This window comes from Lithobates pipiens, unplaced genomic scaffold (assembly GCF_037356315.1).
Source record: "Lithobates pipiens isolate NorthernLeopardFrog02 unplaced genomic scaffold, aLitPip1_a1.2 Scaffold_8, whole genome shotgun sequence".
Lineage (NCBI taxonomy): Eukaryota > Metazoa > Chordata > Amphibia > Anura > Ranidae > Lithobates > Lithobates pipiens.
The window spans coordinates 344373590-344386195 of record NW_027507903.1 but is presented as its reverse complement, the minus strand read 5'-3'; positions in this window follow the sequence as shown (position 1 = coordinate 344386195).

Here is a 12606-nt window from a genome sequence, read left to right as displayed (position 1 = left end):
CCCCCCTGGATGCACCCCTGCATCAGTCTCCACATACATCTGTCCTCATCATTTTCCCCATATGTCTGTGTCCCCATCAGCCTCCCCATACAGCTGTGTCCCCATAATTCTCCACATACATCTGTGTCCTTATCAGTATCCCCATACATCTGTGTCCCCATGAGTCTCCACATATATCTGTGTCCCCATCAGTCTCCCCATACATCTGTGTCCCCATCAGTTTCCCCATACATCTGTGTCCCCATCAGTCTCCCCTTACATCTGTGTCCCCTTCAGTCTCCCCTTACATCTGTGTCCCCATCAGTCTCCCCATACATCTGTGTCCCCATCAGTCTCCCCATACATCTGTGTCCCCATCAGTCTCCCCTTACATCTGTGTCCCCTTCAGTCTCCCCTTACATCTGTGTCCCCATCAGTCTCCCCATACATCTGTGTCCCCATCAGTTTCCCCATACATCTGTGTCCCCATCAGTCTCCCCTTACATCTGTGTCCCCTTCAGTCTCCCCTTACATCTGTGTCCCCATCAGTCTCCCCATACATCTGTGTCCCCATCACTCATCGTTTTTGCATTTTTGCACACAAGTTTAAACAATAATTTTAGGCCTAAATATTTCAAAAGAAATATATATATATTTTTTCTGAAAGGAGATACCCAGGAAAATAAAAGTGGCAGTTCTATTTTTTTTTTATGTTACACAATATTAGCGTAATGGTTTATGAAACACAATTTTTGTAAAATACACTATTAAATTACTACTACTATATACTAAAAAAAAAAAAAAAAAAAGAAAATACAGTAAATTTTACTTTAGGGCACATAAAAGCAATATAATATTCTTTTTTCTTTTTTTTTGGCGGGGGGGGGGGGGTAAAATATATACTTAAAATAAATATTTAACATGTCAAGCCTTAAATTTGCAGGGGCCCCACCCTCTGTTGATTTTTTCTTGCCTAGGCGAGAGTAATATCTGGGAAACTCCTGCACGCATGGGCGTCCGCAGGTAGAGGCAAGGGGGGTCAAGTGCCCCCCCCCTGGAATTGGCAATGTGTCTGCACACACACTGGTATCTGTGAGCAGTCCTTGCAGGCACAGCGGGGGGGAGAGGGGGAGCCGAATTGTGAGCTGCACTATGCTCATAACACTCAGGAGAAGCTCTTCAGCAACTTGCCCAGCTGTCACACTGCCCCATGCTTTGACCTCTGATACAGCCGCACACTGAACTGAGGCTGTGTTTGCCTCCTTCTCTGTAGCTGCAGCCGTACCAAACAGGAGAAGAAAGATCCTCCCAGGTTTGGCTGCTGTCCAAGTCAGAGTGATCACAGTCAGAGCAGCAGTGAGGGTGGGCGGAGCAGCAGTGAGGGTGGGCGGAGCAGCAGTGAGGGTGGGCGGAGCAGCAGTGAAGGTGGGCGGAGAAGGAAGATAAAGTTCACTCAGCAGCCACTGTCCAGCCCAACAGTCACCAGCGCTCACCCCAGGCCAGCTTAGAAGATCCTGAATCAAGCCATGGAAGCTGCCATTAGGTAAAGTGCTAAATGATATTTGTAGAAGAAGCTGGGTTAGTGTGAGCTTGTTCTGTGTCATGGTCTGTATGTAATCAGTGCTTGCAGATTACTGTTTAGTTATTATCCAGCAACTCTGATAAGACCCCAGACCATGACCTGCGTAGCCCAAATGTCCCCTTTCTTTTAACCCACTGCCACCTCGACCTTCTTATCAACCTTACTAATAATGAGACCACACCTTCTCTTTGGAGTAAACTGGCCACAACAGCCTTTATTAACACAACCAAAACTTTTTACTCACTCCAAAGATATATATATAAATATATAAATATATAAACATGTATATCAAACCATAAACAACATTTTTAACCACTTGAGATCAGCGCTATAGCCAAATGACGGCTACAGCGCGGATCTCCTTTTCTGGGACGACGTCAATAGACGTAGTCCCGTGTACGAGCGGCCTGCGCGCCCCCTGAGGGGCGCGCACGGCGCGCTCTGTGATCGGCGAGTCCATGAGACTCGCCTGATCACCGATCCGTGCAAGGGGTCGATCCCGACCCCTTATCACGTGATCAGCTGTCAGCCAATGACAGCTGATCATGTGATATAACGGAGCCGGTAATCGGCTAGTATTCCTCCTCACGCTGACAGCGCGAGGAGAAAAAAAAAAAGCCGATCACCGGCGGCCGTGATCGGGACATCAGTCCCGATCACGGCCAGCAATGCAAGCGACCACCTGCCCCCTGCCAGTGCCCACCTGCCCCCTGCAGTGCCATCCTGAATAAAAGTAAGTGCCCCCCGTCAGTGCCACCCAGCAGTGCCACCCAGCAGTGCCCACAGTGCCACCCACAGTGCCACCCAGCAGTGCCACCCAGCAGTGCCACCCACAGTGCCACCCACAGTGCCCACAATCTGCCTCAAAGGTGCTGCACCCCAGTGCCGCCCATCAGTGCCCAGCAGTGCCGCCCATCAGTGCCCAGCAGTGCCACCTATCAGAGCCACCTATCAGTGCCACCTATCAGTGCCCATCAGTCCCACCTATCAGTGGTACCCATCAGTGCCCATCCGTGCCACCCATCCGTGCCACTTATCCGTGCCACCCATCCGTGCCATCTTATCTGTGCCCATCTTTGCCCATCAGTGCCGCCTTATCTGTGCCCATCGGTGCCGCCTTATCTGTGCCTATTAGTGCCGCCTTAACTATGCCTATCAGTGCCCACCAGTGCAGCCTATCAGTGCCCACCAATGCAGCCTATCAGTGCCCACCAATGCAGCCCATCAGTGCCCACCAATGCAGCCTATCAGTGCCGCCTAATCAGCGCACTTCAATGAAGGATAAAAATGACCCGTTTGCAAAATTTTATAACAAACTATTAAAACATGATTTTTTTTTTTTTTTGCATCTTTTTTTGTTTGTTTAGCAAAAAATAAAACTCCGAGCTGTAACTAAATACCACCAAAAGAAAGCTCTATTTGTGGGAAAAAAATGATAAAAATTTCATTTGGGTACAGTGTTGTATGCCCACGCAATTGTCATTCAAAGTGCATCAGCGCTGAAAGCTGAAAATTGGTCTGGGACTGAGGGGGGTTTAAGTGCCCAGTAAGCAAGTGGTTAAACTAAATTCCAGTCTGGTGATCTCTGACGGTGACCCACTTTAAACCAAAACACCAACCTCACTGCGGTACCTTTAACATACCAGGCCTCCAGCTGTGACCGCTCAGAGACAACCAATTCCTGCAGTGAAAAACATCCCAGTATTCCGTCCACCGTTCAGGAATACACAACATCCCAGTATTCCGTCCACCGTTCAGGAATACACAACATCCCAGTATTCTGTCCACCATTCAGGAATACACCGGAGGGGCCCATATTACCGATGAGCCGCACACCCCTTTTTGATCACCTCCGTTTACCGCCACCGTCAAAGACCACCAGAAAGATACCGCCACAGCCTGAAAGGGTGACCACCTTACCCTTGAGGGCAACCCCACACCCCAATGCTTTCTGGAGGCCTTCCTGCAAACCCAGGGACATAAATCAATGCCAACCTCCGTGAGACGTACCCCCATCCCTCCTCAGGTACAATCCCACCTTAGTCTCCAGTTCCCTGCGACCGATTACCAACCCACCATTCTTGACCACAAACCACCCCACCACCTTATTCACCTGAACCGGATCCTCGTCATCTGGATACTTGCCACTGATCAAGCCCGCCCCCATTGGGTCCGGGCCACAATGTCTGACCACAATATCATTGTGACCCGATCTAAGTTGAATTTCCCTAACGGAGGAGTGAGAATATCTCCACATACTCACCATTTCATATCTTCCCACGGCCCTCCGGTTTCAGGTGTGCTCCCAGCGGGCCCTCGAAGCAAACGTACCTCTCGCATTGTGCCGCGTCCCCAATCCTAACCATGTCTGACCGGCCGGACCCCACCTCTGCCACCTTGTCGCCCTGGACCCCCCCACTCGCCACGGCCCATCCCCTGTGGGTGCCGCAGGCTCCACCACCGCTGCCGGCGTTACCACAGCCACCCCAGTGCTCGCACCCGTACCCCAAGGGGGCCGCCAGAGCTGGCGTACCCTGGCCCCCCCAAACCTCTCTACAAATTCCCGTAGCCCTTCTATAGGCCCCAGGATTGGAGGCGCGGGCCCCGGCACAGTCGGGCCAGACCCCGCCACCTGCTGTACCCTTCCATTCCCACTCACCGGCATCGCCGGCACCAAAGACCCATTGGACACACACTGAACCACCCCCAGCAACCCCTGCAAAGCATCAGTAAGGACAGTATGCACCGACTTACCGGGCCGACCAGGAACAAGCCGCGCTGCCGCTCTCCACCACTGGATCCGCACCTCTTTATCCGTGGACAGCTCTCCGTCTGACCGCTCCGCCACGTCCTTGTCCACCTGTGAAAGGAAGCCCCCTGGGCGACCCCCCCAGAGGCCGTATCGCTCCGACAGCCGGAAATTTGCGTTTGCACAGGGGGCACCCGCCCCCCGACCGGTGGTGTGTGCCAGACCTGGGGCGCCCCCCCCGCACTGTCCCTCGACTCCCTGCGTCCGCCGCTGGGCACTTCCCCCACCCCCGGCTTCCGCGCAATGTCCTCTGCCCTCTGAACCCCCTCCCTCTGTCCCCCGCTGGTGCAGGGGCCCTCCCTGGGATCCCCCCCGCGACTGGCTGCCGGGCTGTAAGATGGCGGCGCGCTGACCGCCCCGTGCCCCGACATTCTTGCTGCCTCCGCTTAGCTGGGGGACCGACCTGTCCCCCATCAGGCTCCTATGCTCACGAGGTGGCCGAGGGGCGGGGCCCGGCGAAAGCGTTCCGGCGGCCGAGACCGCCGGGCCCGCTGCACAGGCACCCTGCTACCCCCCGCATCCGTGTCATCCCCCATCAGGTCCTCCACTTGCCTGGTAAGCCGCGCCGTCCCCCGCACCTCCGCCTCCTTCCGCGGCCTCGTGGGCGCCGATTCGATCGCCGCCATGATGCGCGGAGGAGCAGTGATAAAAGCTGCCTCCTCCGATGAATTTCCTCGTGCACTGGCGCCCACTATAGCTCCGCCCCCCTTTTATACCGCTCCTCCCCTTCTTCTTTTTCCTAACCTACCACTCCCTCTTCTATCTTCCTGGTTCCTAAGGCACCAGGTCATGCCCGCCCCTCCATTACCCCTCCCCTTTGGGGCGGATCATTACGGGGCTCCCTGGACAATTCTACTACATCCCAGGCTCATTACAAATCTGTAATGGACATATTTATGGCTACATGTTTTGATTGCAAAGGAGGTGAGCATCTGCAAGAATTAATTTCTGACTAAGCATGTGATTGGTTACATATTCTTTAAGGTCAGTTACATATGTCTAAAAATCTCTCACTCAGTTTTAGACCCCTTTCACACCAGGGCGTTTTGCAGGCGCTATAGCATTAGAAATAGCGCCTGCAAAACGCCCTAAAGAAGCTGCACCATTGTCTCTGGCTTTCACACTACAGCGGTGCACTGGCAGGACGTCAGAAAAAAGTCCTGCCAGCAGCTTCTTTGGAGCTGTGAAGGAGCGGTGTGTTTACCGCTCCTCCACAGCTGCTCCCCATTGAAATCAATGGGGCAGCGCTGTAATACCGCAGGCAAAACGCCGCTATTGCGGTGTATTGCCGGCGGTTTTTAACCCTTTCGCGGCCGCTAACGGGGGGTAAAAGCGCCCCACTAGCGGCCGAAATGCGCCGCAAATCCGGCCCACGCTATCGGCGGTGTGGTGTGAAAGGGGTCTAAATCATTTTGGGCATTCTGTATGTAGCTGTTAATATTTTACAAGAAATCTGTATTTTAGGCTAATTAAAGACCCAAAATTTAGCGCAGTTTGGCATCTTTGCTCTGGTCACCAGATAACTTGTCCCGGCACTGGCAGGGCTGTAAGGTCTGTGTCACTGGGCATAATAGGAAACAGTAGCATTTGTATGGCCACAATAGGAGTTTTAGGCCTCTTTCACCCGGCCGATCCGTTCAGGTCCGCCTGTCAGTTTTTCAGGCGGACCTGAAGGGATGCTCCATAGAAGTCTATGGAGCATCGAAAAAGTGGGACTGAGGAAAAACTTTTCCATCAGTCTGCGGATCAGATCGGGCGATGATGGACTCTACGGTCCGTCGTCATCCGATCTCCCATAGGGGAGAGCGGCGCTCTGACAGGTCCATGCCTACGCAGTGTGCGGAGACGGACATGTCCTCTGCCTGCTTAGCGGAGATCGCTCCGGCAATCCCGCTGAGAAAGCTGATATCCCTGGGGCGGATCAGCACTGATCCGCCCTGTATGAAAGAGGCCATACAGTATGGACAGAATATCATCTTTATGATATTGTGCCTATATAACTGCTATTGTGCCTATATAGATGCTATTGCACCCATATAGAGGCACACCAGCTTCTATATGGGCACAAAAGCAGCTATATGGGCACAACAGCCTAAAGATGCTATTGTATCCATATAGATTTTAAAATCTCCACTGGCTTCAGCCAATGCTGCACCATGCAGGTGTAGTTTTTTTTTTTTGTGAATGATTTATTGCCTGATTGTATGTTTATTTATACCTTCACTTGCTGTGGTCGCTCGCAGCATATTTTGCATGGTTTTGCATGTGCCTCAGATCACCATGGCAAAACCAGGTACACTCTTTCCCCCAAAAAGTGCCAAATGTGGCAGTGGAATGGGGGAGGGTGCAAACAAGTGGAGCTTCTCCTTTTGGGTGGAGCTCTGCTTTAACACTGCCAAAAGCCACCAATAGGGAGGGTAGATTGAAAGTAGAATTCCAGCTTGCACTATCCTTAAAAACTGCCCCTCTACCCTTACACCTAACACCTATGTGGACTAAACTATTTTCAGACTGTTCCAATCTGGTCATGTTATCTCACCTGTGTGATCCAGCAGCGTATGCATGGGAGAGGAGGGAGCACCAATAACAATTGTGACATGGGAACCTATGGGTGACATCACCTCCTCAGGCTTTATCAGCTGTCGCCAAGCGCTTTCTCCCCTGCAGCCACTGTTGACTGACACAGGTAAGATCACACTACCAGACCTTAAAATGATGCCCCCCCCTGAAAAATGTTCTGCGGACGCCCATGCCTGCACGTGATTGGGTATTCAAAATGAACACTTTCCTCAATAAACTAAAGCCAGCGATACATGGATCAAAATTGAGCGAGTTCAACAGGAACTGGAGGAATTTCAAACCATGTAGGAGCAGGTAGGTTGTACAGAAACCGATCTACCGATTGACTTCTGTACAACCATCCTGTTGAATTTTTCTTGCAGGATCACCGCTGCAAGTTACAACCTGCAATGCTAAGCAGTGTATTGTAACCGGAGGGAAGTCTCCCCATGGTCAGAATACTAGAGCTCAGCAGGGAGGATTCCCTTATCCACATTGCGTGTGGGGATGGGTGAATCAAGTCAGATTTTTTTGGTCAACCCTCTCTGGACTTCCTAAATCATTTTTCCTGGTGCCCCCATGGCAGCATACCTGTGATAGCCCCGCCCTGGAGTCCTCCCCTCAGGATAGTTAATAGCTTATAAAAATGACCAACCTACCCCCCCTAGCATTCTCCTTTTTTTTTTCCTCATACCTAACGGATAGTGTTTGGACGTATCTTACCTTTGCCATGAGCAGTTTCCGTCTGGGTTCAAGCCTCTCCCAGATGCAGTCCCCATTTCTTGGGTTGCTAACCAGCGCTTATAAGAGGGGAGCCCCTTCTGAGGGTCTTTTGGGGCAGCAGCCACTTCCTACGTGGGATATTGGTTCTGCTTGAAGGCAAAGCTGTCAGTCGGTGGGGCAGGTAGGGGCTCACTTCTGAGCTTTCCCTTTTTCATTGTACTGTTTATTTTCTTTCTGCCTTTTCACGAGCGGTGTTATTTGCAGCAAGCGCTGGGCGCGCAGCGCTGTACTCTGACTATAGTTATGCTGGTAGGGACGGTGCGGCCGTTCTCCGCATTCGCGGGCGTCTAACGCTGCTGGCGCCATCTTGGAGAAGGGAAAACAGGCAGTGTTGCCCTTCGGTGAGCAGAGGAGGGGGATGGGAGGTTCCTTCCTCTACTTAGGGGCTGCAGGTTCAGTAGGAGGCAGGTGTAGCTAGCTGTAGGTGCTGCCTCCTGAGTGCTCTGTGTGGACTGAAACCTGATTCCTTAGTAAGTAAAAAGAAAGAAGTAAATAAATGTGGCTGTAGTGTGGTTTGAGTATAGGTTTTGCTTGTGCATGATTCTTTTCTCTGTACTTGTTTTTGTTCTCTATTAAATGTATATTTATTGGTTTACATGTGTAGAGCAGATAATTTAGGGGGTTGTAAGGATGACAGAGATGGATTTGTGTTGGATCTATTTTTCTTTCTTCTCAAGTATTTTTCATGAAGGAAAGTTGTGGATGAAATTACAGGATGAATTTGTAATTGTTTAGGCAGGGCTGTATAGTTGGGAATGTGTGTGTGTGTGTGTGTGTGTGTGTGTGTGTGTGTGTGTGTGTGTATATATATGTGTGTGTGTGTGTGTGTGTGTGTATATATACATACATACATACATACATACATACATACATACATACATACATACATACATACAAACAATGTGTGTGTATATGTATAGGTGGGAAGGGGGGGTGTATATTCACGGGGTCTCATAGGAGTCTATTGTGTTTTCTTAGTATTCTGTCCAGTCACTTTCGCCCTTGCCTGCCCTGCAATTATGAGCCAGCCGCTGTTAGACCAAGACCCTCGCTTTCTTAGGTAAGGGTACGTGCCAAAAGATTTTTCTTTTTTTTTTTTTTTTTGTGTTGGACTAAAAGAGAGCCTTGCGCTGTTACTTTTCGTTTCAGCCCTTTACACCAGAGTGCGTCTAACCAGACATCTGGTCATCGCAACGGACGCACACGTCCAAGCTCAGCGCACAGCCGCTCATCTACCTCTCATCATTCTTTGCCAAGAACTAGTTCCAAAAGGCATCGTTCAGCTAGCCCTCACAGACGGGGAAAGAGAGAATGTAGAGCGTGTGGAGCACCGCCGATGTCTGATAAACTGATCTATAAAGACTGTTTTCAAGCCTACACGAAAAGGCGGAGGTGGAACAAGTTACAGAATTGATTAAAAGGGTAGTAAAAGACTCATTAGCGGAGCTAATTCATACGACTCCCACCCTGCAAGACACGTTTAAGGGTCAAACATCAGAAATATCTAATCAGGGTCAATCATCCACAGACCAGGCAGGCACTTCTGCAACCCCGCCTCCCTTATCAGCTGGGGACAAACCCGATTCGGAGGATTCCTCAGATGATGCAGACCCTTCCGGCTTTAATTTCTCAATAGTGCAGCCCTTTGTCTTAGCAGTAAAACAAGCCATCGGTTGGGAAGAAGTAGAAGAACCTCCCAAAAAGGCAAAAACCTTCTTTCCATTTCTGAAAAAGAGAGTGAATTTTTTTCCCTTTCTGGAGGAATTAAAAGATTTAATAGAGGGGGAATGGAAGAGGACAGATAAACATGTCTCTCTAAATAGACTCCAGAAATTGTACACGCTGGCCGAATCGGATGCGGCCTTCCTGGATACGCCGCCAGTAGTAGACGCAGCAGTGATGCGTTTGGCCAAGAACATCACCCTGCCTATGGAGGATTCAGCCTCCTTTAAGGATCCTCTGGACAGGCGTATAGATGCGGATTTGAAAAAAGCCTATCAGCTGGCGGGAGGAGCCTGTAGACCGGCGGTAGCTTTAGCCTCGGTGTCTAATGCCATTAAAGTTTGGACAGATAATATTGAAGTTGCCATCCGAGAAGAGGTCCCCAAGGACGATATTATAAAGGCGTTAGAAGAGCTCAAGCTATCAGCAGATTTTATTGGAGAAGCCGCAATTGACTCAGTGAGATATGCGGCTAGGGCAATGTTGCACACAATCATGGCTAAGCGCGCGCTATGGCTAAAGCCATGGGCTGCTGACGCAGCTTCAAAACAGTACTGGTGCAAAATCCCGTTTGATGGGAAGGCACTCTTTGGAGAAAGATTGGAGAAGGCAATATCTAGAGTGACAGGAGGGAAGTCTGGGCTACTTCCCCAGGATAGAAGAGTGAGGCGGTCACGTGTGGTGTCAACAAAATTCCAAGCTTCTAGGAATAGAAGTTTCTCTAACTGTAGACAAAATAAAGACCCCAAAAAGAATTGGAGGAGTACTCAGGCCACGTTTTTAAATGCGAATAAACAGAGAGGTCTCTCCAACACTCAGGAGGGGACGAAGTCCTTTTGACAAGAGGCCACTCCAGCAAGTAGGGGCCAGGTTGAAGAGGTTTGCGGAAGTATGGGCCAGTCGATGCGAGGATCCGTGGGTAGTTTCTACGATCCGTTTTGGACCTTTCAAAAAGGGGCCCCGCAAGATTTGTTTGTTCTAACGAGAAGTCCAACGTCACCGCAGAAAGCGGAAGCTTTACAAAGATACCTACATCTTCTTGTTGCTCAACAGGCAGTTTTACCGGTCCCTCCCTCCGAAAGGTTCACAGGATTCTATTCTCCTCTCTTCCTAGTCCCCAGGAAGAGTGGAGGATGGAGACCAGTGGTGGATCTAAAGAGGTTAAATCGTTTCATACAGCTCGACTCGTTCAAGATGGAATCCTTGCAGACAATCACGCAAATGATACAACCAGGGGATTGGATGGTATCGGTAGACTTGCAAGATGCTTATTTCCATGTCCCCGTGCTGCCAGCATTCCAAAGGTTTTTGAGAGTGGCAATAGGATCAGCACATCTCCAGTTTCAATGCCTACCATTTGGCCTATGTACATCACCAAGAATATTCTCAAAAGTTCTAGTTTCAATCCTGGCTCCTCTCAGGGGAAAAAGGCCTTCGAGTCTTTCACTTTCTGGACGACATTTTACTGCTAGCGTCCAATCAAGCCCAGTTATGGGTCCACAAGGGGATTCTGCTGAGGACTCTGAAAGAGTTTGGATGGTTAGTAAATGCAGAGAAGAGCCACCTGACCCCAACTCAGGTGATGATTTACTTAGGCGCTCTATTCGACACCAAGGCTGGTACAGTGCGCCTCCCTCCTCAGAAGGTGAAGACGATTGCCCAGAAGATGATCCACGTCAGGTCGCTCTCCCACCTGTCAGCCTCAAATTTCCTGAGTTTAATCGGGACTATGGCAGCTTGCATTCCGATGTTACCTTGGGCTCATTGGCATCTGAGGATTTTTCAATGGGGCTTTTTGACGCAGTGGAGGAGGAAGTCATTATGTCAGAGAATAGCAATTTCTGCTTCCATGAGGAGGGGTCTCCTCTGGTGGTCGAAGGAAGACCTAATTTCAAAACCTCGGCTCCTGCAATGCCCTTCCTGGACCATTGTTACCACCGACGCGAGTTCAAAAGGGTGGGGAGCTCACTGCGATCACCTGGCAGTACAAGGGAGATGGGACGTCCCTGTGACAGGGGTAGTCTCCAACGTCTTAGAACTGAGAGCAGTGTATTTAGCTTTAAGTCTAAAAACATCTACGACAGAGACAAGTGCTGGTACGGATGGACAACAGAGCAGCGGTATCATATATACAGAGGCAGGGGGGGACGCACAGCATCACTTTACTAAGGGAAGTGGAGCCCATCATGTTATGGGCGGAAAGAAATTTTGTGGATTTAAAGGCAATTTACCTTCCGGGACGTTTGAATCAGCAGGCGGATCGCCTAACGCGTTGTTTTCCAGATAGCAACGAATGGGCGATGCACCCATCAGTGTTCAGTTGGATCATGAATCTCCAGAAGCCACCAGAAATGGATCTCTTTGCCTCACCAGTGAATGCGAAACTACCGAGATTTCTATCCCGCCTGCCTCATTCCTGAGCAGAAGCAGTGGATGCCCTCTTGAGTCCATGGCTTTGCGAGACTGCATATGCGTTTCCCCCCAGATCCTTGATCGCAAAATTCTTAATCAGATTAGCAATGGAGCCAATCAGAGTGATAGCTATTCTGCCTTACTGGCCTAAGAGGCCGTGGTTCCCTTGGGCTGTGAACCTCAGCATATACCCACCGTTCAAGATCCCTGTATTCCCGCAGCTTCTCTCACAGGGGAAATTGTTGCATCCAGCTCCTCACAAATTGAACCTACATGTCTGGATATTGAGCGGCAGAAGTTCCAATCATTGGGATTCTCAGCGGGAGTGATCTTGACTCTCCTGAAAGCTAGGAAACCTTCCACAAACTTTATCTATTCTAAGATATGGAATAAATTCAAAGCGTATGCAATAAGCAAACGAGGCGATTCCCTCCAGTCCTTCTACCTCAATAGTTTTGGAGTTTCTGCAGAATGGTTTAGACCTGGGACTCAGTTTAAGTTCATTAAAAGTTCAAGTAGCAGCAATTTCAGCAAGTACCCACTTAAAATGGGCAGAAGATACTCTCATCATGCAATTTCTCAAAGCAGTCAAGAAGATCCGCCCTCCAGTAAAACGAGCTTTCCCAGCCTGGGACCTACCTTTTGTGCTAGACTGTCTAATAGCGCAGCCTTTTAGTCCATTGGAGGCCGCTTCACTATGGAACCTAACGCTCAAAACTGTTTTTCTAGTTGCTATAACGTCGGGGAAGAGAGCTTCGGA